This window comes from Cervus elaphus, chromosome 18, assembly GCF_910594005.1.
Source record: "Cervus elaphus chromosome 18, mCerEla1.1, whole genome shotgun sequence".
Lineage (NCBI taxonomy): Eukaryota > Metazoa > Chordata > Mammalia > Artiodactyla > Cervidae > Cervus > Cervus elaphus.
In genome coordinates this window covers 51,122,129-51,150,076 of record NC_057832.1, presented here as the reverse complement: position 1 = coordinate 51,150,076, position 27,948 = coordinate 51,122,129, and the positions used below count along the sequence as shown (strand labels likewise).

At 36.2% G+C, this 27,948-nt stretch overlaps 1 protein-coding gene across 6 annotated transcripts in view; it reads right to left on the bottom strand.

The window, feature by feature from the left end:
• The window catches only part of MAGI2 (membrane associated guanylate kinase, WW and PDZ domain containing 2), a 1,438,402-nt gene that overhangs the window by 709,055 nt on the left and 701,399 nt on the right, over nucleotides 1-27,948 (bottom strand). The gene's annotated exons all lie outside the window — the stretch shown is intronic.

Genomic DNA, 27,948 nt, shown 5'->3' with positions numbered 1-27,948 from the left:
ACTCCAGTATTCTTGCCTGGAAAATACCATGGACAGAGGAACCTGGTGGGTTACAATCCATGGAGTCACAAAGAGCCAGATACAACTGAGCAATTTATATATATATTATGAATATATATATTTGTATTAATATTTATACTGCATAATTCCTATCCTTAAAGAATTTATATTAACTTGAGGAAGCAAAAATGGGCACATAACATTTAGGTAACACTGTCCATCATGAAGGCTTCCCTTGTGGCTCAGCTGGTAAAGAATCCACCTGCAATGCGGGAGACCTGGGTTCAATCCCCGGATTTGGAAGATCCCATGGAGAAGGGAAAGGCTGCCACTCCAGTACTCTGGCCTAGAAAATTCCATGGACTGAATTCTTCTATTAAGTGTGAGATCAATGTAAGAGGCACATGTGGATGTTAGGAGACAATCTGGAGAAGGAAGTGGAGCTAGAGTCAGTTCTAAAACAATGCATAGTGTTGTTTTTTTATTTTGGTTTGTTTTGTTTTTCCTTAAAGGTGGAAGGGCATTTTAAAAGGGGGAAATAGCAACAACAACAGTAAAGAGGGACACTTAACGTGAGCAAACAGACTCACAGTTAACAGAGCCATGAGCAGGGCCTGACCAGGCCGTGATACAGTGGTGCCCTAGAGGACAGTGGACCCTGGAGGACAATGGGAATGATTTTAGCCTCCTTTGCATTGAATTCTCACTTCTCATTCTGGAATCTATCTTATGAATTGGTCAAAGAAACTGCAGCTGGGTTTATCTCTTCAAAGATCCATTTGCCCGGCAAAGGAAATTTGAACAGGAAGGCAAATGTTTAAGGACTGGTGGCAAATGAGATATGAAAATTAAAGGATAAGAGTAAACTAGCAAAGAAAAAAGGACCATGTAGCATAAGGGAAGGGGAAAAATGAGGGGAGGATGATTGCATATCCAAGTATTACCCAAAATAAGCTAGAAAGGTATATTTGAAATTACACTTATTGAATCTGCCTGTATATGACTTTTAGTGTAACTATAACCTGAGACTCTAAAATATGCTGTCACACCAGACAGTGCTTGAAACTTTACACTTAATACTCATTTTAAATGAAGCAATAATACCTGTAGGCATTGATTCTCAAATAAACATTGTTGTTCCTCTATTTAGAAATTCTGATGATACAAATATAAATAGTTTAACAGATTGTATTTTATGTGTATGTCTTTTTATGACACAAGCAACTACATTTAAATGTGCAAAAACTCTTCTCTGGTGATTTGCATTCTTATATCCCATTATAGAGTCTCCTATTTGAATTTCCATCTGCCCCTAATATCTTTTTGTGTTTATTATTGCTTTAATGAGATAATCTTGGTTTTACATACCTAGATTTCATGACTACATCCTGAAAGCAATCTCTACTCTGATTTTACTTCCATAAGCACCTTAGTATTAACCTTGGATCTTAAGGCACTCTGATATGAGATACTTTTAAAATAGCAATATGGTAAGAAAAACTATATAAAAGTAAAATTTAAGTAAATGTACCCTTTATCTTTATAAAGCATAACATTTAGAATATTTCCTCTTATAAGATTAATATAGAAAAAAGATTAATATAGATCTACTCTTTGAAGATTTATCAAGATAAAATACTATATTGACATGTCACAGATTAAAGCATAGTTTGAAAGAATTAAATGGGTTTTATGCAGATTTTCCACTAACGGGGACTGACAGTGCTGAGAGTTGATAATTTTCTTATTTAACTCATAAATGCTATCTTCAATCTATGCCATCAACTAAAAACTTGTTCATTCAAATGTATAGATATTCATGGCTGTCTTTGAATAGACTGGAAACCTTCTAAAACTCAGAAAGAGCTCAATGAAAAGAAATTATGATCCATATATACTTTAAGGTTCATTTCCTGTTAAACAAACTGTACAATAGGTTTTAGCTGCCAATAAAATTCTAATTTGGAGTCAGTATCTTTCCAGAAAAATTCAGAGCTTTTTCTGACTTTCTAACATGTCAGAGTAAACTGACTACACAGTAAGATACTAGATACTTAGTTATTTAAATTGAAAAGCATACAATGCTTATTGTATGGCAGGCATTCTTTCAAGTGTTTTACATATGTTCATTCATTTTATCCTAGATGTCATATAACCCACTAGGGACATGAGAAAATATGTTTAGAAAAAACCAAGTTTCATAAAGTGTCTCTAAATAGGAGCCCTCTCTAGATTAAGTGAATATTTAATAATACTAAAAATAAGTATTGTTTATTGAGTGCCTGCTAAGTGGTGATATATTTTCATATTAGCTCACCTTCACATCATACCTAAGATAGGTATTATTAATTTCATTTCATTTCATGAATAAACCTTAAGCCTCATAAACAGTAATTACCAGAGAAGAATAAAAATCCAGGTGTCAATGTCTCCAAACAGGTACATATACTCTGAATCGCTAATATCTGTCAAAGTATTTATTTCTAGTACAACGTAGTCCTTTTACTTTTTCAGTTCCATAGTTTACTTGTCATAAAGCTGTTGGGTCATACTCTTCCCTGTTATAAGTATCTCTCCTGTCTCCTTCTCCCTAACTCTGCTGTCAGTAGACGAATTAAGTCCTCATCACATCTCATTTGTACTTTTGCAAAAGACTCTTAATTCTCCCTCGTCTGGTCCACTCTCCAGACTGCCAAAATGCTGATCTTTAGAAGACATAAATCTGATTGTGTCTCTTCCCTGCTTAAAACTTTCCCAAAGTGCCCCATTGCTTTCAGACTAAAATCTCACATTTCAACCATGAATGCACAAAGTCTCTAATGAGAGGGGCTCTACTGGCCAGTTCTGTCTCATTTATCCCCAGGCCTCCTTTGCCACACTTGCAAAACACACACACATGCACCCACACACAGCCCACGCTTCAGCTAGATGAATCCTATGCCATTTTGCTGTCTTTTGTGCCTCTGCAAGGTATCATTCCTCTGCTAGAATGGCCTTTATTCTTTCTTTTCTAAGCTCCTACACAACCTTCAATACTTAGTAAGATGTCAAATCCCTGGGATGTCTTCTCAGATGTCACTGGGCCTACATCAGTTGTTTCCACGTTAGAGCCTCCACCAAACTTTCCTCTTATTTCAGTTCACATTTATTTTTCAACTATACTGAGCACCCTAACAAGCTCAAACACATAGGACAAATTACATTTATTATTCCACTTCTCAATGGGTTTTATGTTTTTTCAGGTGCTGAGTTAAAAATAGGCCCAGAAAAAAGATGGTTATCGAGCAGAATTTGTATGTGTTTACACCTTAACTATTTCTCATAATTCCTCATCTTTAGTAGTTGTTTCCAACTATATTTCCTGGCATCTTCTGTGCTTGTAAATGTTTGGCATTTACACATGACCTTTTGGTATTGACTTTTTGCCTCTAGTCTTAGTATCTTGGATTACAGATTAAATGCCATGCTCACTCATTACCTCCTAATATTGACCCTGCATGACGGCTTTTCCCTAATGTCAATCCTATATCCAGCCAGACGAACATAGCATTCTTGTGACTCTCCTTTTGGATCACAAAGCTATAAGTCATCAAGCCTTCAGACAGAAATTTCTAAATTATTAACCTATCCAGGAAAGTGAATTCATCCCCAGACAAAGGAGAATGGCTGCATATTAAATAACCAATGCTATTAGAATGGTTCCTTTTGCTGATAAGTATATACTTCTACATAAGCATATATTTTATTATTTAGTCTTCATAGGATATAAGTCACACACATTTTACAAACGTGAGAACTGAAACTCAGAGAGTTAGTAACTAGCTTAAATTCACATAGCTAGATAATTGTCAAAATCAGGATTCTAGCTGATTTTAACTTTCAGGTCCCCACAGAATTCTCTTTGAGTACAAGTACCTTTGTACTGGGGGTCTACAGTTGCTAGTACAGATGCGCACAGAATTCTGTGTTTGGGAATGAGGAGTCGGTAATGATATCAAATCAAGCTATATTAACATATTAATGTATCATAGCATTTGACTCTTGGCCCATTCTTAGAGAAATGAATTAAAATGTAACACGGAGGAAGCAAATGAGTGAATTTGAAGTTTTATTTGTCTATGATTAGCTATAGTAATGGCAGCCAAACTCCTGAGGAGGGCATTGCAAAAGGGGTTATAACATCATATTGATGAAATCATAGTAATCAAAGGAAGATGGGAGTTGGAAGCAAGAATTAAAAAAAAAGATGCAACAGAGGGAAATGATCTTAACTTACAGAATATTGATGGAATAATTAGTGCTACTTGACTCAAAAACATGCATGACTCTTGAAAGTCAAAAAGGAAAAAAAAACTTTAGTCATTTGATTTGTCACCACAGGTAATCCCTTTGTACCTGTAATTTCAGAGAATTTCATCCATGCTATAGAAAAACGATGGCTATTACCAAAAGAGTCTGGGTATTAACCTGGAAACTAAATCAAAAGATAATGCTGTTATCATCTAGAAAGCACATACAGCACAATTTTAAAACTGAATAAATGCTTTAAGGTAAACTCTGACCTGAGAATATAATTAATTCAGCAACTAAAATTCTAGATAATTCTTTATGAATTCTCTGTGTAATCTAATGTGTGATGATAATAATATCAAACACAGGATTCTGCAGTATACAAAGGGCCAGAGGCATGATCACATCACATTAAGTTCACAGGACATATACACACTGAACTTTCATTTAAAGTTATGTATGCAACTCAATTAGTTTCAACTAGGAAATATCTGTTGTCTATTTTGGGCTAAAACTTTGCTAATGCTAACAGTAATCAGGGTGAGGCCCTATCTGGCCTAAGTCTGAAAGAGGCATCATAGGCAAACAGATAGTTACAGAAGACTGTGAGAACTAACATACTGCCTGCCATATCATTAAACAAAGGATGTTGCAGCCATCAAGCCATTTCATCACAGCTGCCCTGATGGTAACTGTGAGAAAACACAGAATGGAGACAATCGGACTGTCCATTGCCTAGCCCATCCAGCAAGCAGCCCACACAGGCATCTCCAGTGGTGCAACCTGAGGAAACTCAGGATGAGAAACACAGAGTGCTGGCCTCAGAGAGCAGAGTTGTACGCCAGCGAAATGATTTCAGTGAGCCCAGGTTCTTGCATCTCCCCACACATAGAAAAGTGCTAAGTTCCTTAACTTGAGACAACCGGTTTTCTTTTGTTAACAATAATCTCTTGATGTTTAAATTCCCTATTCTTTGTTGCAAAAACTCTTATATAACCCTGGCTCCCCACCTCACCTCTTTGAAGCAGTCTCTCAGAGTTATTTGAGAGGCTATCTTCTGGGCTTGAAGACCTAAGAATGGCCATAGAATAAAATGTAATTCTCAAATTTTAAGTTGTGTGTGTATTCTTTTTCAGTCTACAACTGCAGATAACAGTAGTACTAAAGCAACATTAGAAATACGAACAAGGTATAGAGGTCATAAAGAGGAGAGAGGTTGTTATTACCTGGGAAGGATCATTTTAGTTTCTTCATTTGTAAAAATAGAGGGTGGAATCTCTATAGTCTGTTTCTGCCCTATAATTTTGTCACTTCTATATATTTACCAGATTGTTTTCATTGTGTTCATTTTTACCCTAAGGCCATATTTTCTGATAGGACCCTTGGAAATAATGAACTAAAATTTTTCCACTATCAAGGATTGATAGGGAGCCTTCACTACCCAGGTCCCTAGCTTATCTTCTTTTCCTCCTCCTAAGTGCTTTGTAGGATGTTGTTGCATTTGAATATCTCTTCCAGAGACTGAGTAAAGAAGGAAGGTGGAATTTAAATCAGTCAGTTTCACATATTAAAGTTCTTGTGAAAGTTGTTTGATAAATGAGAGGGTCAGCATTTAAGGGAACATTCTGTCATATCAGAAAGTTCTTAATTCCCTGCAGTAATGGAGGGCAGTGGTGTGTATAATCCAAAATGGTGGATAATCCAAACACCATTTAGATTTGACTTTGAAATGCATTTTTGAACTTTCATTTGAATAGAAATATGGGACTAAGGACTTGAAGAGTCCTAAGCTTTCTATCTTTCTTATACACACTAGTCTTTAGAGAGAAGGGGCAATTGAATGTTTGAGTCTTAAAACCTTCTTCCCCAGGACTGCAAGTCAAATTAGAATCAAAAGAAACAGAAAATGGCAGTGTCAACTGAAGAAGCTTAGCAAGACCTCCCCAAGAGAAACCAAAACAAGATTTATCTTAGATAGCACAGAAAATATTGCTGAGTTGTATAGGGTTATCTGTGAACCATGTCTCCACTTAGGCTGGATCATTTAAACTGAATGTGATGCACATCATTCAAGCTGACAAGAAGATGACTAGCTAAAGTTGCTCCAAGTGTCTGACGCCCCCACTGAATGCAAGCCTGACAATTGGAGGAAGCCACAGCAGGGTGTCTTCAGAAGCTATTTCCAAACAAATTTAGACTTGTCTTATACATGATGAGAGCTATTTATAAAGATTGTATAACAAATAGCTCATAACAGACACCTCTGTCAATTGCATTTATAATGAAAAGATCTAACACAAGAAGGTGTTGATTCCCAGTGCAGGCTAAGACTGCAATATCTTTCCCGTCTCATCAGCTATGCTAACTGGGGAGGAGAATCACTGTCCTTCAGTTTATAAAATTTGAATCAAGAGCTTAATAGGAATTAGAATTTTCATCAAGACATGCAACAAAAGAGTAAAAGGGAATAGATTTATTTTAGCTGGTAAAGCCAAATTCAGAAATCGTGTTGACTGTAAAAATCTACATTCAGAAATGATGGAGATTATTACACAGAGATCTTTAATAGTTTATGCTTTGATCTGACTAATTGATGGACAAAGGTAAGAAGACAGATTTAAAGAACTGAAAGAAAGTAAAAAAAAAAAATGTGGAAACCAACAAAGATTGAAATTAAATTATTGCACCTTCTGTAAGATAAATAGAAAACAAAATAAATGGCAAAGCAAAATAAAATCTAAATATTTTTAGTATGAGTGCTTTAAAGCCTAAAGCAATTTTCTACCTGTGCTGGCCTAAAGAGGATGGGTCATTAAACTAGACTGCAAATTGGGCCATATACCCAGGGCAGATGAAATTAGCATGTAGTAATTATGAAGGCATAGGGAGATTTTTAGCATTGCCAGAATAAAACACTGAGTATGCAGAGGAAAAGAAAAACATGAGACTAAAATTAGAAAAAACTAAAATAAATAAATAAATTTTGTATTTGGATCTTTTTTTTTTTTCAAAAAATCTTTGCAATTTGGGAAACATAAGCTTATATTTGAAACCCTGTGATTTTATTTAATATATTTCTTTTTTCCCCAATATTGCCATTTTTTCTAGAATATCTAAAAATGTGAAATATGTTTAGCAATTATATGGAATGGTGATTTGAAACCTTGCATTTCATCTCCCAGTTTACTCCCAATTTATAATGTTATCTTGTGCATATTAGTAATTCCTATGAGGTAGCATTCTGTGTCATTCATTGATTCATTTTTTTGGTAAACATTTCTTCTGTATTTATTACATATGGGCTCTATGCTTGGTGTGAGATTTGTGAATATAGATGGGACACAGTTATAATCTTAGTGTATTTGATGGAACTAGTAGAGCAGAAACTAAAGAAAAACATGTGACATAAATGGCATAAACAGCACTATTTATAATAGCCAGGACATGGAAGCAACCTAGATGCCCATCAGCAGACAAATGGATAAGGAAGCTGTGGTATATACAAACCATGGACTATTACTCAGCCATTAAAAAGAATTCATTTGAATCAGTTCTAATGAGATGGATGAAACTGGAGCCCATTATACAGAGTGAAGTAAGCCAGAAAGATAAAGACCAATACAGTATACTAACGCATATATATGGAATTTAGAAAGATGGTAACGATAACCCTATATGCAAAACAGAAAAAGAGACACAGATGTACAGAACAGAATTTTGGACTGTGTGGGAGAAGGTGAGGATGGGATATTTCGAGAGAACAGCATTGAAACATGTATATTATCTAGGGTGAAACAGATTACCAGCCCAGGTTGGATGCATGAGACAAGTGCTCGGGCCTGGTGCACTGGGAAGACCCAGAGGAATCAGGTAGAGAGGGAGGTGGGAGGGGGGATCGGGATGGGGAATACACGTAAATCCATGGCTGATTCATGTCAATGTATGACAATAACCACTACAATACTGTAAAGTAATTAGCTTCCAACTAATAAAAAATAAATGGGAAAATAAATAAATAAATGGCATAAACACTATGATTAAAACTGTACAAGCAGAGGTCACCTCTACAGGAGGTGAGATATAGCAAGGAATTCATGAATGAACACTTAGTTTTAAAAAGTCTCTATGTGCCAGATATATCTACCAATTATCTCTATTCCAAAAGGATAAGAAAAGAAAATCATTATCAAAATCTTTAAATAAATTAAAATAAAAACAACAAAAATAAGAGAAACAAAGAAAACAAAATAAGACAAAATAATAAAAGTCTCCCAGCATGTGAAACAGCTCTTTTCAGAGTGGTCATAAATAAATAAATGAATAAATCAATAAATTTTGTTACTATTGCTACCACTACTACTTGTTTTTCCTACATAGAATCAGAAGGAGAATCAGCACATACTTATGTAAATGTAAATTTCCCCACAGGAAAATGTAAGGGAAACTGTGTGTTTACAATATTTTACATCATTTGTTCCTAAATGATTTTCTAATCTTTATGCTTAAAAAACATCCTTCATCAAAAAGATCCAAGTGTTAAATAAATGAACATAGAATTCATGGTGTGTACTCTCCTGTATTTCCTCAATTTATGTCATTTCTTTCAGTTTTAGTGAGAAAACTGTGTTACTGCCATATTCTTTTTATCCCCTGAGAAAAGTTTCCCATGTGTTAGACAGAGCTCAGCTGCATGATGTGGGGGGTGTGTGGGGGAGGTGGGAAGAGAGGGGAAAGATAAAGAATACTCTTGTGTAAATATGCATACGTATAAGGTATATAAACATATATAAAAACATGGTTTCTAAACACAGGCAGAAAAAGAAATATAAATCAACATGAAGCACAGAAGCACATGTATAGTCAGATGAATCAGTTATCTGAGGGGACAAGGTGTTTCAAAGGCCAGTCTACAAAACCATCTTATTAAAAGAACATTTTAATACTCGATTCTGCTTTTCTTTGTAAGCATTCTCCCCCTTCTGTTTGTTTTCTTTACTAAAGTCACAGCCAGGGTTGTGCTGAGCCTCCAGTTGATCTAAGCTGTTTGGTACATGCCCAGACAGCAAGAAAACGGTTTCTCTGGCAACAGGAATTATGTGAAATCTCTGTGTGTCCTCCCCCACCCTCCATCTGATTCCTATTCACTTAAGCTGTTCACATATAGGCAACAATGAGGCATTGGAACACTAATGAGCAATTCAAATTTATTGAGCTAACTCATGGAGGGAGGCAGGCACTGTGAGCATCCTCATTTCCTGTGTACCAAGGAGCAGGGCACGTTCCTTGTATGTTATTCACGTTATTCAAGAACCATGCACTGTCAGCAAATAGCCCAAACCAGGTAAAATCAGATAAATATCTAAAATATGATGCTTATATGGAATTTATTTCCATCATCCTAGAAGGGAAATACAAAGGCTTTCAGGTGCTAAACATGTAGCTTTGAATTTTTCAAAGATGCTGAGGCATGGAGGTCATAATGATTTAAAACAGACTAACATTATGAACCCAAGAGGGAATAGCAGGAGCTTTGATTAAATTGTTTCAAATGTCAGCTTTTTGATTTCTAGGGAATCTTATTGTCCCTCCAAGACTAAAGCTCTAGAGTTTTAAATTTAGGTTTTGTTAATATTCTGTTAAGTTCATGATTAGACCTCCTCTGTGTGTTTAGTTTTTCTCTGATGCCTTGTTTAGAAGAGTCCTGTATTTAGCAATGGTGCTAAGGTGGTTATTCGCTAACAGAGTTTAATCAAAAGAAAATTGATTTGCTTGAAGGAAGAGGGCTGAGAAGCAAATTAGCCTTTTTCTTTAGTCATTGGGAGAATGTGGGGGTGGGAGGTGAGGAAATACACTTAAGCTTCAATAAGGATGAAATAATAGAAAGAAATATACTCAGTAACATAAATCAGAAAATACAGTAAATGGACTCCTGAACAGATTTCAGAATCACTGTCTTGGAGATTTGTTAGGAAAAAAAAAAAAATGCCTCTTCACTGTTGAGAATATCTTAGTACAATTTACCTGGAAGTAGGTGAATTCTTGAGACTTTATTGCTTTTATGTTCATATATTTAACCTGTTCAAAATTAAAGACTTTCTGCCACCCAAAGTAATAGGAAATGCCTCTTTAAAGAGATTCTTAACCTCAATCAACATGATAGTATTTAAGTAATAGCTCATTGAAGATCTGTTTTAATATTTAAAATACAACTTCCAGTTTAGGCTTTGAAGAAACAGTGAGCAGAATGATAAGATTAATGATGCAAATACAGTGCTTATTTAACACAAAGCACTACAGTGATGCAGCAAATGACTAAAGTAAAATGAAATAATAGTACTAATAGCAAAAATTACTTCATTTTCATAGTCAGTGCTTAGATAACAAGAACATATTGTCTTAAATGGTAAGATGACTTTAGAAATCTGAAACAATTGCCATTTTTCCAGGGCATAAGTATGGCTAACAAGTGTAGCCAAAATTTGGAAATAAACACAAAATGTAAATCCTACACAGAAGAAAGGTCTACTGAAGCCATTTATTTAGAATTTTTAAACCTGTCACAGAGCTTTCAGAAGCAGAACATCTTGGAATAAAAATTTTATTCAAATTAGAACACAGAGACTCACCACTTCTACATAAAATCAAATTGCCCTTTACCTGATAAATCAATTAATCTGAGACAAGGGCTTTGCATATTCAGCTATCCGTTGCTTCTGAGATAAAAAAGAAATTGGGTAACAGATGAGGAGTTAAAGATGTTCTGAAAGAATTTCTGAGCTCTGATATGTATCCCATTTTCCTCAGAAGCATCTTTCACATGTGAGTTTGGCTTTTTTTCACTTTCTTAATTTATTTAATTCCATCCCTTCTAGTTCCAGGAAGAGTTGAGATGTTTTGCCATTATAGTGTATATACGTAATATGTTGATCCCTGATAACAGTGTTATCTAAGGTTAGGAATATATCTTGACAATGTGCTTGCAGCAAGATATGAGAGTCTGAGAACACGTGTTATTAGAAGAGAAAGCAAGAGAAGGCAGCAGAATTGCTCCTAAATTGGAAATTAATGAGAATTTAGTGGATGGTGGGAAACAAAAATAAAACAAGAGAGAAGACCAAGATAGAATGGCTTTTAAGAGTGATGAAATAAAAAACTAGGGATGCACAGGATCCAATTTTAAGTTGTTTTCTGCATCTTAAAGTGAGCGACATTCACATTGTTAAGCACATTTATTTTTATTGAACTTTGAACACGGTGCATACTTTAAAAAGAGGCTGATTTCCTTATTTTAATAAATAGCATAGCCAGGACACAGGCAGAAAAGAAAACAGTTATAGAAAGAGGTAATTAAAGACAGGTGACCATGAAAATGGACAACCCACTGAGAGTTTAGAGAAAGCCTGAGGAGGGTTTTGGGTTTTCCATGGGCAAGGAATAGGAGTGTTAACCAATCTTATTTAGAGCTTACAGGCCAAGAAGGCTTCTGTTGACATATCACAACAGACACACACACACACACACACACACACACACACACACTGAAATGGTAAAATGTTACAAAATTTAAAATTAAAAATGGGAAAAATACACAACTGAGTAGGAGTTCAAGATCTGGGAGGAGAAAATTGCCATACCTGTCAACGGACGGAGTGCATCTGAGCCAGGTGAGATTAGCAAACCAGCTTCAGGACCTTACTATGGTGAACTTATTACAAATTTCCATAACCTTTTCAAAATCACTTTGATACAAATCATGTGCTTACTGAAGCTTTCCACATTTTAGCTGTGCATGACCTTAGTCTAGTGGGTAAACTTATCTGAGTGCTAATATGCTCTTCCTTTTCTGTAAAATACGAAATATTGTTCAGTCACTAAGTTGTGTCTTACTCGTTGAGACCCCATGGACTGCAGCCTGCCAGTCCATGGACAGGTCTCCGTGGACAGCAAGGAGATCAAAATACAAATACTAGTGCCTATTTCAAACATAAATAATAAAGATTAATTTTCATTTAGTGCATAGGATGTATGTCTTGGGCTTCCAATGGTGAGCAAGTGGTAAAGAACCTGCCTGCCCATGCAGAAGACATGAGACGTGGGTTTGATCCCTGGGTCGGGAAGATTCCCCTGGAGGAGGGCATGACAACGCACTCTAGTATTCTTGCCTGGAGAATATGGACAGAGGAACCTGGTTGGCTCCGTCCACGGGGTCGCAAAGAGTCAGACACAACTGAAGTGACTTAGCATGCATGCACGCACACTTATACGTCAAACCCAATTTTACAGCTATTATTTAGTTCAGTTCTTACAATAGTCCTTTAAAGTATTAGTACTCTCATGGTATAAATCAGGAAACAAAGGCTATCAGAAGTTACATAATTTTTCTCAGCACAAAGTTGGGCTATTAGAATGTCCTAGTGCTACCGATAGTCATAATGTTCATACACAGAGTGAAACTCAGTTTTAACTCTGGATTTTATATTATTGACTGGTTACTTCTCCATGGGCGAGCCCAGGATAACACTGTAATGATAAATCCTCTGTAAGTGTTCATTTGAGTCATTCTATACAGTTTTTTTTCCCCACAGTTTCTTTATCTCATTTGAAAACTGTAGAACGCCTTGCTCATTTATCATCAGTTTAATCCCTATTAGAGAATTACTTAATGGGAAGAAGAACAAGGGGAACCTGATTCCTCTTCAGGAATCAAGGCTATTTCTAAAATGACAAAAACTATTAACACTGTTTCAGCGTGATTATGGACTGGCTGAAAGAAATTCTACCGTGTATGCCCAGTGTGGGGTGAGATTATGTTTTCAACTTAGCCACACCATATAGGAGCATATGCAGCCTATCTCAGTACTTTGGCCCCTAGAGTGCTCAATGGAGGCACAGAGCTGCCAGTGACACTGTCCAAGAATGGTGGGGTCTCACCAGGTCTGGAAAATTCAACCTTTGATATGGGATGGTCCTTTTATATTCTGAGTTTCCATCACAATTTGGAAAAGTGCAGACTGACAATTTAATGAGGGATGTGTTCATATACTGGGAAGCCAAAGCATCAGATAAACCACGTTCTTATTTCTGTGATGAATTCACAGAATGAATGTCTAAATTTACCTAAAAATATGTTTCCATTTTTCCAACATTCAGAGCCAATTTCCCTGCACCTATTATGTGAGTTGATTAATTTTAAAAATGTTAAAACTAAAAGTAAGATTGTGTATAAGAGTCTGATATAGTTGTTCAATGAGTTCTAATATATTCTAATATGTTAAATACTTGAAATCTTGCAATGAATGTTTGTCTAAATAGAATAATACATAAATATTTTTTTCTTGTATAATAAACTCAACCCTCTCAAATTACTTTCATAAAGTTTGGAAGAAAAAGTAAAGAATAGGAAAATAATTGTAACTGGCCTTCAAATAAACATTTTGTTGGTAGGCTTCATATGACTATGCTCTCCAAAGGTTTATAAAAGCCAAATTGTCATCAGTCTATATTTATTATAGAAAAGAAGGAGTGAGGAATAGAAAACAGTAAGTTAAACAAAATCATTTAAATAGAATTACTACAGTTTACTGAGGTACCTACAAGCTCTCACAGGGAGAAAATAATCAAGGTGCTACATTCTTTGTTTTACTTTCAAAGACAAAGATTGTGCCATGGGCTTAGAACCTTGCTGCTGACAACAGTATCTCTTTCTATGCATTAAACTTGTCTCACCAAAGCAGCTGTTTGACAAATGAGGAGCCTGGCTGAAATACTATCAATAGTTCCATTATAGGGAACTTAATCTCCAAAGACACTTCTCTTGTGAACATAGTCTAATTTGGACTATCTTTTCTAGGTGGTAGATGTTAATGACTATTGTCTTCAAATAAACAAAGTGGTAACTCCAAATTAATGTTTGTTCTATACTTTTACTTTATATAACTTATCAATTATAATCTTCATTATTATAAACATTTAGTTGCTGCTGCTGCTGCTGCTGCTAAGTCACTTCAGTCGTGTCCGACTCTGTGCGACCCCATAGACGGCAGCCCACCAGGCTCCCCCGTCCCTGAGATTCTCCAGGCAAGAACACTGGAGTGGGTTGCCATTTCCTTCCCCAATGCATGAAAGTGAAAAGTGAAAGTGAAGTCGCTCAGTCATGTCCGACTCTTAGCGACCCCATGGACTGCAGTCCACCAGGCTCCTCCGTCCATGGGATTTTCCAGGCAAGAGTACTAGAGTGGGGTGCCATTGCCTTCTCCAAAACATTCAGTTAAATCTACTCAGTTATCTGTTACTAAACAAAAACTCATAACTTTTACAAAATACTTCAAGTGGTTTCATTTCCATGTTTCCACAAATCATACATCATTTTAGTAGTGTGGTTACATGAAATTAACTAAAATGAAGGTAAGTTTTTTTTTATGTAAATATGTCAAAATATATTTAACTGCACATAAGTCATAAATAAATCATGCCTTTCTTAATGGGATAAAGTTATAGTCCAGTTTGGTGACAGTTGATAAGTATAAATTTACTTTTCCTGGGTATGTCTGTATTCAGTTTTGTCAAATTCTTTGTGACCCCCGTGGACTGTAGACTGCCAGGCTCTTCTATTTATGGGATTTTCCAGGCAAAAATACTGAAGTGGGTCACCATTTCCTTCTCCAGGTTATCTTCCTAACCCAGTGATTAAATCCGCATCACTTGCATTGGCAGGTGGATTATTTACCACTGATTCAGCTGGGAAGCCCTTAGTTTTCCTATTGAACTATAAATAGCAATAACACTGATTGGGTGCTTCCTATGAACCAGTCACAAACACATTGTGTGTATTAGCTTCTTTAATCCTCACAGAAAAGCAATGAGATGGGAACTATTATTGTCCTCATTTTATGGATGAGTTACAGAAAGGTTAATTGACTTACTCCTATGAGTGTTCAGTTGCTCAGTCCGGTCCAACTCCTTGCAACTCCATGGACTGCAGCCCAGCAGGCTCCTGTGTCCAAGAAATTTTCTAGGCAAGAATACTGGAGTTGGACTGCCATTTCCTTCTCCAGGGGGTCTTCCTGACCTGGGGACTGAACCCACATATCTTGCATTGGCAGGCAGATTCTCTATCATTGGAGCTACCTGAATTTAAGCTTACACTGTTGCAAATCGATATGGTTGTCTGTTGGTGGGTACAGAATTGAGGATTTCCCTAAACACCTATGACAGGGGCACAAGTGCTCCAGTGTTGGAAACTTTTGAGAAACGTTGCTTCACTCTTACTTTCCTGTTTTATGTCCCTCATTTTTCTGGGTCTACCATGGCTAGGATATCAAGGGCCAACATTCATTCGTCAATCTACTCCTTAAATGTTTATTGAGCACACTGAGACTGAGTGAAGCAATAAAAGAACTTCCTCTTATACACAGCGAGTAAATGCTGGACCAACAGACTGGTTCCAAATCAGGAAAGGAGGACATCAAGGCTGTATATTGTCACCCTGCTTACTTAACTAATATGCAGACTACATCACGAGAAACGCTGGGCTGTGTGAAGCACAAGCTGGAATCAAGATTTTTGGGAGAAATATCAATAACCTGAGATATGCAGATGACACCACCCTTAAGGCAGAAAGTGAAGAGGAACTAAAAAGTCTCTGATAAAAGTGAAAGAGGAGAGTGAAAAAGTTGGCTTAAAGCTCAACATTCAGAAAACTAAGATCATGGCATCTGGTCCCATCACTTCATGGCAAATAGATGGGGAAACAGTGGAAACAGTGGCTGACGTTATTTTTCTGGGCTCCAAAATCACTGCAGATGCTGACTGCAGCCATGAAATTAAAAGACGCTTACTCCTTGGAAGGAAAATTATGACCAACCTAGACAGCATATTAAAAAACAGAGACATTACTTTGCCAACAAAGGTCCATCTAGTTAAGGCTATGTTTTTTTCAGTAGTCATGTATGGATGTGAGATTTGGACTATAAAGAAAGCTGAGCGCTGAAGAATTAATGCTTTTGAACTGTGGTGTTGGAGAAGACTTTTGAGAGTCCCTTGGACTTCAAGGAGATCCAACCAGTTCATCCTAAAGGAGATCAGATCTGAGTGTTCATTGGAAGGACTGATGCTGAAGCTGAAACTTCCAATACTTTGGCCACCTCATGTGAAGAGTTGACTCATTGGAAAAGACCCTGATGCTGGGAAAGACTGAAGGTGGGAGAAGAAGGGGACGACAGAGGATGAGATGGTTGGATGGCATCACTGACTCAATGGACATGAGTTTGAGTAAACTCCGGGAGTGGGTGATGGACAGGGAGGCCTGGTGTGCTGCAGTCCATGGGGGTCACAAAGAGTTGGAACGACTGAACGACGACTGAACTGAACTGAAATGATGGAAACTGATTTAAATCTGGACAGTCAATTCCAGAATCAATGCTTTAAATGAATAATTATATTGTATAAGTTATTATATATTTTATATAAATTATTTAGATACATAATTTATAATTCACACAATATTAGTTATATATCAGAATAAGCTTGTACCTTTAAATAGTGGAGATCTTTCAAAATGGTCCAGTTTAATAGGACTCCAGATACAAAGCAGGTCACTGATGCACAAGTGTCATGGGAAAATGTTTCTGAATCCCCTATACCCTGGAGAAATTGTTTCATTCAAAGTCCAAGGAGCTTAATTTCTAAAGCATAAGCTTTAAAAGAGCATCTCTTTCCTCATCAGAAAATAATCAACTGTTGTTTTCTCAGAGGTAAGGAAGATCAAATGGACACCCCCTGGATCTAACCTGTGGTTTCAAAAAAGGACAGAAAAATAGCAACTGTGATGACTCGATCATTAAACTGCTCCTTCTGGGAAAATTTTGTGATTAAATGCAAGACAGCAGGTAAGGAGAATCATTATACTACTGGCTGAATATCTGAAATGGAGATGCTGGACATACCCACTTCTCCAGAGGAAATAAAATGCATTGGAAAAAAGAGCTGGACCTAATGTTTAAAAAGCTAACATTTGACATTACCTCTTACTAAGCAATTACACTATTGCCTAAACCAGTGTTACATTAACAAAGAAAGAGAACATAAAATCTGTATGTTCTGTTTACATTTTTACTCTTATCCATACTGCATCAGATCCTCTCCACTGATGACTCCTCTCTGATAATACATTTGAGTTTTTATATAATCTTTTTCAGGTCACCTAAGCAGTGATGCACAAAATTGTATACCCATGGTTAAAAAAAAATAATTATGTCCCTCAATATCTAGCTATCAGAGAGTGACTGAAGTACCATAAGAACTAATCTCCAATAATCCTACTGATATTTGTGTGTGTGCTCAGTCCTGTCTGACTCTTTTGCGACCTCATGGACTACAGCCTGCAGACTAGAGCCTGGCAGGCTCTTCTGTCCATGGAACTTTCAGGCAAGAATACTGGAATGGGTTGCCATTTCCTTCTCTAGTGACTGATACTTATATATCTCTTTTTAAAAATTACTAGTATGCCTGAACCTTAAAGTTACCTTGTTAAGAGCATACTTCCCAATGTTTGGGTCATGTGGTACTTTAATTTTTAGAAAGGAAAAGATAGATAACCCCTTATCACAGAGGTAGGTTCCAGCCTGATGTAGGATTTGAAATGAATGTCTTGAAATCTTCTAGTTTATCTACTTTGTAATGAAATATATTCCCAATCATTCCACATTTTCTCAGCTTGTTGGATTATAAGAAATCTGCAAAGAATTTACAGAGAAGGTGCTGTAAGGAAGTCAGTAACATAATAGCTTTTTATTAAGAAACTGATTATATTGAAACCAAACAGACTAAACACTTTAAAGTCTTTAAAACTAAACTAAAGACTTGTCTTAGATAAGCTTCCTTAGCTAGCACTCTATGCATATCAGAATGTCCAAGTCTAATTCATAAACACATATAAAGAAGATGAAAATAATGACTTTTACTGTATTCAAAACAAGGGAAAAATGTGAGCTAGACTGAAATAATGCTATTCTGAAATCAGATCAAGAAATTTAGGTCAAATAGCTGTCATTAAAAAAACAACACAGTTGGATTATTTATATTTAATAAAATATACTATATAATCTATCATTACCTTTAGGTAATAAATTCTTTACATAAACTTATTTTCTAAAATAAATCTTGGCCCAAAGAAATATTTATGTGTAATAAGGTACAACTCTTTAATGTTTTCAATGAAGATTGAGCAGAATTTTCTTCAACAAATATAGATCATTCTGCTCTTAAAACCTATAATTCATTATCTCACTTGAATATACTGTTTAATCTAGCAAATGTGTGATGAATGGTAGTAATGATACAGAAATAAAACAATGTAATTTTATTCTCATATCTAATTATCCATCAGCAAAACTAAAACTTGAACTGTGGAAAAATGATATAACCAGAATGATTATATCAGAAGGGGAGAGTCCAACCTTGTTTGTCGTATTTCTGCATAGAAACATGTTTTAAAGTAAAGTGGACCTAGTATATAAAAATGAGAACAATTTTAAAAACAATTTTTAAGAGCATATCTATAGCTGCCTTTCTGCGTTTAAAAGGTCCAAAACAAAGCACTGTGAAAGACACTATTTTCATGTTCACTGAGGTTAAACTGAAATCATAGAAATACATGTATCTCAGATCCCAGCATCAGAAGAGCCCAGAATTCTAGCTTAATTTGCAGGCAGAGAATAATATTACAGTGGCAAAATATCAATTTCAATGTCAATTTAATGGATTGGTTAATAACATAGGCAATAAGACATGGGCTAAATTTAACACATACTTAAAACAGCCTTTGCTAAATGATTTGAGTTAAAACAAATGATATTAAGGACATTTAACTCATTTGTTTCTCAATTTGTCAGAGAGTTTTAAACTCTGTTGTGTGAAACTCTCTGGGGAAAGTTAAATGCAAGTTCTTTTATTTAATAAGACTAACCAGAAGTAGCCTAAAATCAGAAATTGTAGCCCTACTTAAACCACTAGCTTAATCACAGAATAATGTAATCAGAATTACTTAATTGGCTTATCTAGTTGAACCTCCTTATATTAAAAGGAAGGAAAGAAAGACCTAGGAATGTGGAAAGAATTATGGAAGAGCACTCAGTAAAGTGTCAAAAAGAAACTTTAAGTAAAGCCCAGGCCTCCTGACTTTCTGGTCTTTCACTAAGCATTGCAGTGACTGATGAATAAGACACACTTAGAAATGCATAGTTAATCTTTTAAGTGATTTCCTAATATTACTTCAATCCACCTCACATTTTTATATTATTTTGAGGAAAAATCAAGTTGTTATTTTCATCTGCACATATATATATATATGTGTTATATATATATGCACACACATATATATATATGAGTTAGACAAATTCTAATGCTCATTTGGTACTAGTGAATGAAATGTTTTCACTCATCTTCTTTTAATCAATCAATATTTATCAAAGGTTTAATAATTCAAGGAGCATTTTTGATGCAACAGCATTTATTTTGATGTTAAAATTATATACCTACCCTCAGAATGCATTCACAAATAAAAGTACACAGGCAAATAATAATGATGAAAGGAACAACTTTCATCAACTTTACCTAAATAAAAGAATACTTAAGTGCAAGTTGAGAATTTAGAACATAGAGTTGTAGTTCTATAAACTTGATGTGTGTAAGATTAATGTGGAAAGCTTATTAAAAATGTAGATTTCTGGTCCTCATCTTTAGATAATTAAATATAGTAGGCTGGGTAGAAGCCTGGTGATATGCATATTTAATAAGAATCAAAAGCAATTCTGACACAGGTAGGTTTCTGACCACACATCCTGAAACCTTGACAAGGGGCTGCTTCATGGTGGGAGAAGCAATGACAATATCATGAAGGTAACATGTTTCTAGAAAAATGGATAAATTGGGTAAGCAGAGATGGGGTACAGGGCAGTTAAGAAGGGCATAAAGAAGCAGTAAACACATGAGAGCAAGAAGATGAAGAGTGAGTTAAGAAATAGACAATGACAAAACTTGGCCAGCACTAAGAATGTGGGAGGATAATATGAGAGATGGCTGTAGGCCATGGAGGTATTGATTAGAGTCAGGAGTATCAAATCAGGAAGTGTTGACTCCTTCTAGTAAGTGACAGAAAGTTCCTAAAGTTTTCTGGGCAGGTAAAAGCTTAATTCAAAGTATTGGGTATAGATCAGGTAAAATGGGATTGAAGTTGGGGGCAAGAAGCAACAGAGGGAGATAAGGTGGCCAAGTCAAGCAAATCAGAACAAAGTGAAGAAGGGCAAGGAGATAACTTTAAGGAGTCTATATTTTATTGTGTGGTGAAAGAGAAGACAAAGAAGGAAAACACAGGTGTGATGAGATAAATAGATAAGTAAGAGAAAGTATATCAAAGGCTAAAAGGGTGGTGGTGTCAGGGCATAGGATAGTGGCATGTGGGAAGAAAGGGTATGGACTCGTCACACTGCTCAAGGGCATCACTTTTCCTCTCCAGGCCAGTAAGTGTGGGTTCAAAAAAGAGAGTGCATAATTGCCATCTTCATATACTGCACAGACTCAAGACTGAAAAAAGCAAGAGCTTTACTAAATGATGGATTTTGGATGAGAAGCAGATCAAAGACCATGGGAATAGTGATCACCTATGATTGGTGTAATTTTAGATGACAGGAGATTGAAGAATGGAAGATTACAAATGCAGGGTCCAGTTACATTAGAAACAAGGAGGGGCTGGAAACTGATGGAGTGTTTTAAAGAACCCAACAATATGAAAACCTGTATAAAAGTATGGGAGCCCTCATTAGTTTTGGATTCCTCTGGTCTTTTGTTCTGTCGCTGCTGTTAAGGAGGAGGAAGAAGAATGGTAGCTTAATCAGGTCAGCCTCTTTGAGGTGCTGGGTAATAGCTCTGAAACGTTTCCCTAGAACATAATGTGTCCGGTAGGGCAATTCTAGCACTCCGGCGTTTACACTGGGATATATGCCAACACACTCCTGGTTGGACCAGGACAGGTCACTTGACTTTGAATTTCAACTTTGCATCTGTGTAAAATGTGGATAACAGACATTGCCATTTATGTCATCTTATTTCAGAAGGATGCACAAGACTCAGTGAGTGACACTACAGAATCTTGAGCCAACTAGGGAGGGGTGTTGTTGCTTTTTAGTTGCTAAGTCATGTTTGACTCTTTTGCTACCCCATAAACTAGCCTGACAGGTTCCTCTGTAAATGGGATTTTCCAGGCAAGAATATAGGAGTGGTTTACCATTTTCTTCTTCAGGGGATCTTTCTAAGCCAGGGACTAAACCAGTGTCTCTTATGGACCTCCTGCATTGCAGGTAGATTCTTTACTGATGTGCCACCAGGGAAGCCCAGGGAGGAATGTTATAATCAACAAATAATATTGAACTCAACAAGATTTCTTGAAATATAAAAAGAAAAAAACTTCAGAATTTATGAATAAAAAGTGGCTAATAGGACATCTTTATTGGGCCAAAAGGGGGTTACAAAACTTCCTGAAAAGTATGAAGGTTGGTTAACGACTTACCAATTTTTAGACTATTAATGCTTATGACTCTTAGGGTCCAAGTTACTAAAATTTGATGTGTGAATCCAAAGATGAACTGAAAGACCTAAAAATGACTCATGCTTGAGTTTGGGTTTTTGAGTACTAAAAAGTCACCACTATTTTGACCTCAGGTTTTGAGCAAATCAGGTTAATACACAGCTCCTTTTCTAGAACTCCCACTGCTTTTTTTTTCTTTTTAATATATATAATGGCTGTCACAGCACATAACCTTTACTCCACAACCATCTATTGAGCTCTAAATATGTGCCATATACTAGGCTGAATGCTGGAGATAAAAGTTAAATGTGACACTCCCTAATCTTGGAAGTTCAGCCCTACAGGCAATCACCTGCAGATCTTATTGGATAGTCTGTTAGACTCCAATTCCCTTTATGGAGGATTCTGTCATTGTCTTCATATATCTTTGAATATAGCTATTTTCAAAAAGTTAAATGGAAGTTAATATTACTGTTAAAATATAATTTGGATAAGGACCTAACTTAATAATAATCATCTTTATTTAAAGGTGAAAAAATATTCTCTCAGATAAATTGATTTTTGGTTCATATTAGTTGATTGTTGGGATCAACATGATATTTAACTACTAATACTAGCTAATCACTTAATCAGTCATAGGCATAATATCGTCATCTAACCAAGATATAACTCATGAATTGGGTGGATTCTGATTGTGCAATATATCTTGCACCTTAGGAACGATTTCACAACAATCTATATTTCACAGAAATAAAAACGGGACTAGATAGTTTTTCAAAACTAAATGTTATCAACAGGTTTGAAATAGGTTTAAGATATCTGAGTATATCAAGTTATTTTATACACAAATGCTACACTGAAATGTATCTGTCTCCATCTGGATTGACCTAAAAAGTTGGAAGTAGTTAGATTCATAAATCTTTCCTATAGCACCTATATTTTATAAAGAAAATGAGGTGCAATAAAAATATAAGCCAAATTGGTAAACAATTCAGTACCATTTTCTTAAGCTGAAGTTAGAGAAAAAAGAGAAGGGTGGGGTATGGACAAAATAACTGTTGACACTGGCATCATTAAAGAGACATCTTAACATGTAAAATGAATTCTACATTAAGAAATGAAAACATTTCTCCCAAGCAATGAAGCAATCTAGAATGCAGTTCTTAAAACTAACGCAGTATAATATGCTAGTTCAGCTTAAATGTAAATTGCAACTAACTTATAGTTGTATAATACTGCCATAAATTATAAGCTGACTGAAAATATAAGTTCAGCTCAGTCGTGTCCAATTCTTTGCGACCCCATGGACTGCAGCGCGCCAGGCCTCCCTGTCCATCACCAACTCCCAGAGTTTACTCAAACTCAAGCCCATTGAGTCAGTGATGCCATCTAACAATCTTGTCCTCTGTCATGCGCTTTTCCTCCTACCTTCAATCCTTCCCAGGATCAGGGTCTTTTATAGTCAGTCGGCTCTTTACATCAAGTGGCCAAAGTACTGGAGTTTCAGCTTCAGTATCAGTTCTTCCAATGAATATTCAGGACTGAATAGTGTCACTCCAAGACTAAAGCTCTAGAGTTTTAAATTTAGGTTTTGTTAATATTCTCTGTTAGGTTCATGATTGGACCTCCTCTGTGTGTCTAGTTTTTCTCTGATGCCTTGTTTAGAAGAGAGTCCTGTATTTAGCAGTGGTGCTAAGGTGGCTATTCACTAACAGAGTTTAATCAAAAGAAAATTGATATGATCAGAGTACCGTAGGTCTAAAAAAAAAAAAAAAAAAAAGAAAATTGATTTGCTTGAAGGAAGAGGGCTGAGAAGCAAATTAGCCTTTTTAAGTCATTGGGAGAATGTGGGGGGATGGGTGAGAAAATGCATTTATCTTAAGTTGAATAAGGATGAAATAATAGAAAGAAATATACTCAGTAACATAAATCAGAAAATACAGTGAATGGACTCCTGAACAGATTTCAGAATCACTGTCTTGGAGATTTGTTAGAAAAAAACAAAAAAATTGCCTCTTCACTGTTGAAAATATCTTAGTACAATTTACCTGGAAGTAGGTGAATTCTTGAGACTATTGCTTTTATGTTCATATATTTAACCTGTTCAAAATTAAAGACTTTCTGCCGCCAAAATAATAGGAAATGCCTCTTTAAAGAGATTCTTAACCTCAATCAACATGATAATATTTAAGTAATAGCTCACTGAAGATTTGTTTTAATATTTAAAATACAACTTCCAGTTTAGGCTTTGAAGAAACAGTGAGCAGAATGATAAGATTAATGATGCAAATTCAGTGCTTATTTAACACAAAGCACTACAGTGATTTCTCTTAGGATGGACTGGTTGGATCTCCTTGCTATCCAAAGGACTCTCAAGAGTCTTCTCCAATACCACAGTTTAAAAGCATCAATTCCTCAGCACTCAACCTTCCTTACGGTCCAACTCTAACAACTATACATGACTATTTGAAAAACCATAGCTTTGACTATATGGACCTCTGCTGGCAAAGAAATGTCACTGCTTTTTAATATGGTGGCTAGGTTTCTTCCTAAGTTTCTTCCAAGGAGCAACCATCTTTTAATTTCATGACTGCAGTCACCATCTGCAGTGATTTACAAGCCCAAGAAAGTAAAGTTTGTTGCTGCTTCCACTGTTTCTCTGTCTATTTGCCATGAAGTGATGGGACCAGAAGCCATGATCTTAGTTTTCTGAATGTTGAGTTTAAAGCCAACTTCTTCACTCTCCTCTTTCACTTTCATCAAGAGGCTCTTTAGTTCTTCTTTGTTTTATGCCATAATGATGGTAGCATGTGCATATCTGAGGTTATTGATATTTCTCCTGGCCATCTTGATTCCAGCTTGTGCTTATCCAGCCCAGCATTTCACATGATGTAATCTGCATAAGTTAAATAAGCAGGGTGACAACATACAGCCTTGACAAACTACTTTCCCTATTTGGACCCAGTCTGTTGTTCCATGTCCAATTCAAACTGTTGCTTATTGACATGCACACAGGTTTCTCAGGAGGCCGCTAAGGTACTCTGAAAAAATTTTCCAGTTTGTTGTGATCCACACAGTCAAAGGCTTTGATGTAGTCAATGAAGCAAAACTAGATGTTTTTCTGGAATTCTGTTGCTTTTTCTATGATCCAACAGATGTTGGCAATTTGATCTCTAGTTCCTCTGCCTTTTTAAAATCCAGCTTCAACATCTGAAGTTCTCGGTTCACGTACTGTTGAAGACTAGCTTGGAGAATTATGAGCATTATTACTAGCATTGAAATGAATGCAATTGTGCAGTAGTTTAAACATTCTTTGGCATTGCCTTTCCTAGGGATTGGAATGAAAACTGACCTTTTCCAGTTTTCTGTATAGTTCTTCTGTGTATTCTTGCCATCTCTTCTTAATCTCTTCTGCTTCTGTTAGGTACACACTACTTCTGTCTTTTATTGTGCACATCTTAGGCCATTCTGGTATGACCTAAATCAAACCCCTTATGATTATACAGTGGAAGTGACAAATAAATTCCAGGGATTAGATCTGATGGACAGAGTGTGTGAAGAACTACAGACACTGTACAGGAGGCAGTGATCAAAACTATCCCAAAGGAAAAGAAATGCAAAAAGCCAAAGTGGTTGTCTGGGGATGCCTAACAAATAGCTGAGAAAAGAAGGAAGTGAAAGGCAAGAGAGAAAAGGAATGATACACCCATCTGAATGCAGAGTTCCAAAGAACAGCAAGGAGAGATAAGAAACCCTCCCTAAGTGATCAATGCAAAGAAATAGAGGAAACCAGTAGAATGGGGAAGACTAGAGATTTCTTCAAGAAAATTAGAGATCAAGCTATGCTTGCTGTCAAATAGTGATACTCAGTGGCTCTGTCTTCAGTACAGTCTACACCTTTGTTAGCTCTGAGTCCTTCATTTATTTGTTCTGCATATATTTATTGAGGGCCTAATATGGGTCAGCAACTATTCTATGCTCCAGGTATATAGCTGAGAAAAAAGCAAAGCCCCTGCCCCCACGCAGCTTATCATCTAGTGACTAAGAGTAAAAAATAAGTATAAATTATAATACTAGGTTGTGATAAAAGGTAAGAAAGAGAGAGTGACATAAAGATAGGTATTTGTCTGTGACAGTGATGAAATGGTGCTATTTTTAGATACGGTGGTTAGGGAAAGTCTAAGAAGGTGACAGTTGAGTGAGACTACAATTAGATGCAGCCTCACTTGGTTTCTATGCTCACTCCTCAAACCTAAGTGTGTAAGTATAGATCATTTGAGAATAATCTACATTGAGAATGCAAGGTTCTGGCACAGCAGTTGATGGATTAAACAATTTAAATATTAAATACAAAGTAAATGTTAGGAAGACAAAAAAAGATCTTTAAGATTGCAGAATTAACATTATATAAACAGTCTCATTTCAAAATTTTGCCCATAGGTATTCATTTTTTAATTAAAAAGCATTTTTTGAGTTTCCACAATATGTGACCCCCACAAACTAGCAGTATACAAGAAATACAATGGTTCCTAACCTATGGAATTCAATTCTATTCACATAGCTGAGACAGAACCATGGAACACTTCATGTTGGTGCCATTGTAACTTAAGTTAAAAACATCAAAATTGGTTGTCCAATTTCCCCTGATCCTTTTTTACATCTGAAAAACTTTACCTTACTCTTTCTCTCTGAGGCATTGCTTCTAGATCTTTTCCCCAGGATACAACTAGTTCCTAGGCTTCTGCTTACTTTTGTACTTCTTTTGGAGTACAAAGTGAAAGCTTATTATAAATGCAGAGCTTTGTAGTCTTATCAGTATTGGCCATTTGCAAGGATACTAAACAATATCTATAACAATACTGATGTATAATTTATTGAGTCTTTACACTGTGTTAGATACTCTGTCACTCAGTATATGCTGTACTATTTAACTTGTATCAGAACTATGTTAATCATATTTTATAAAGGAGTACATCAAGGCTGTATATTATCACCCTGCTTACTTAACTTATATGCAGAGTACATCATGCAAAATGCTGGGCTGGAGGAAGCACAAGCTGGAATCAAGATTGCCAGGAGAAATATCAATAACCTCAGATACGCAGATGATACCACACTCATGGCAGAAAGCAAAGAAGAACTAAAGAGCCTCTTGGTGAAAGTGACAGAGGAGAGTGGAAAAAGTTGGCTTAAAACTCAGCATTCAGAAAACTAAGATCATGGCGTCCGGTCCCATCACTTCATGGCAAATAGATGTGCAAACAGTGGAAACAGTGACAGACTTTATTCTTTTGGGCTCCAAAATCACTGCAGATGGTGACTACAGTTATGAAATTAAAAGATGGTTGCTCCTTGGAAGAAAAGCTATGACTAACCTAGACAGCATATTAAAAAGCAGAGACATGACTTTGCCAACAAAAGTCCATCTAGTCAAAGCTTTGGTTTTTCCAGTAGTCATGAATGGATGTGAGAGTTGGACTATAAAGAAAGCTGAATGCTGAAGAATTGACGCTTTTGAACTATGGTGCTGGAGAAGACTCTTGAGAGTCCGTTGGACTGCAAGGAGATCAAACCAGTCAATCCTAAAGGAAATCAGTCCTGAATATTCATTGGAAGGACTGATGCTGAAGCTGAAACGCCAATACTTTGGTCACCTGATGCAAAGAATGACTCATTGGAAAAAACCCTGATGCTGGGAGGAGAAGGGGACAACAGAGGACGAGGTGGTTAGATGGCATCACCGACTTGATAGACATGAATCTGAGTAAGCTCCGGGAGTTGGTGATGGACAGGGAAGCCTGACGTGCTGCAGTCCATGGGGTTGCAAAGAGTCGGACATGACTGAGCAACTGACCTGAACTGAAAATGAAGTTCAAAGAGATGAAGTAGCTTGTTCAAAATTATATGATTCATAACAGGGAAGTATAAATTCAAAATCAAACTCATGTAATGCCACTGCCCAAGCCACTGGACTACAAATTAAGAAAAAAAAATGAGAATTACTCCCAAGAATTTGAGAAATTAAGGTAAATGACAGACTAACATATAACACAGTGTATTAGGGATTTAACAATTTT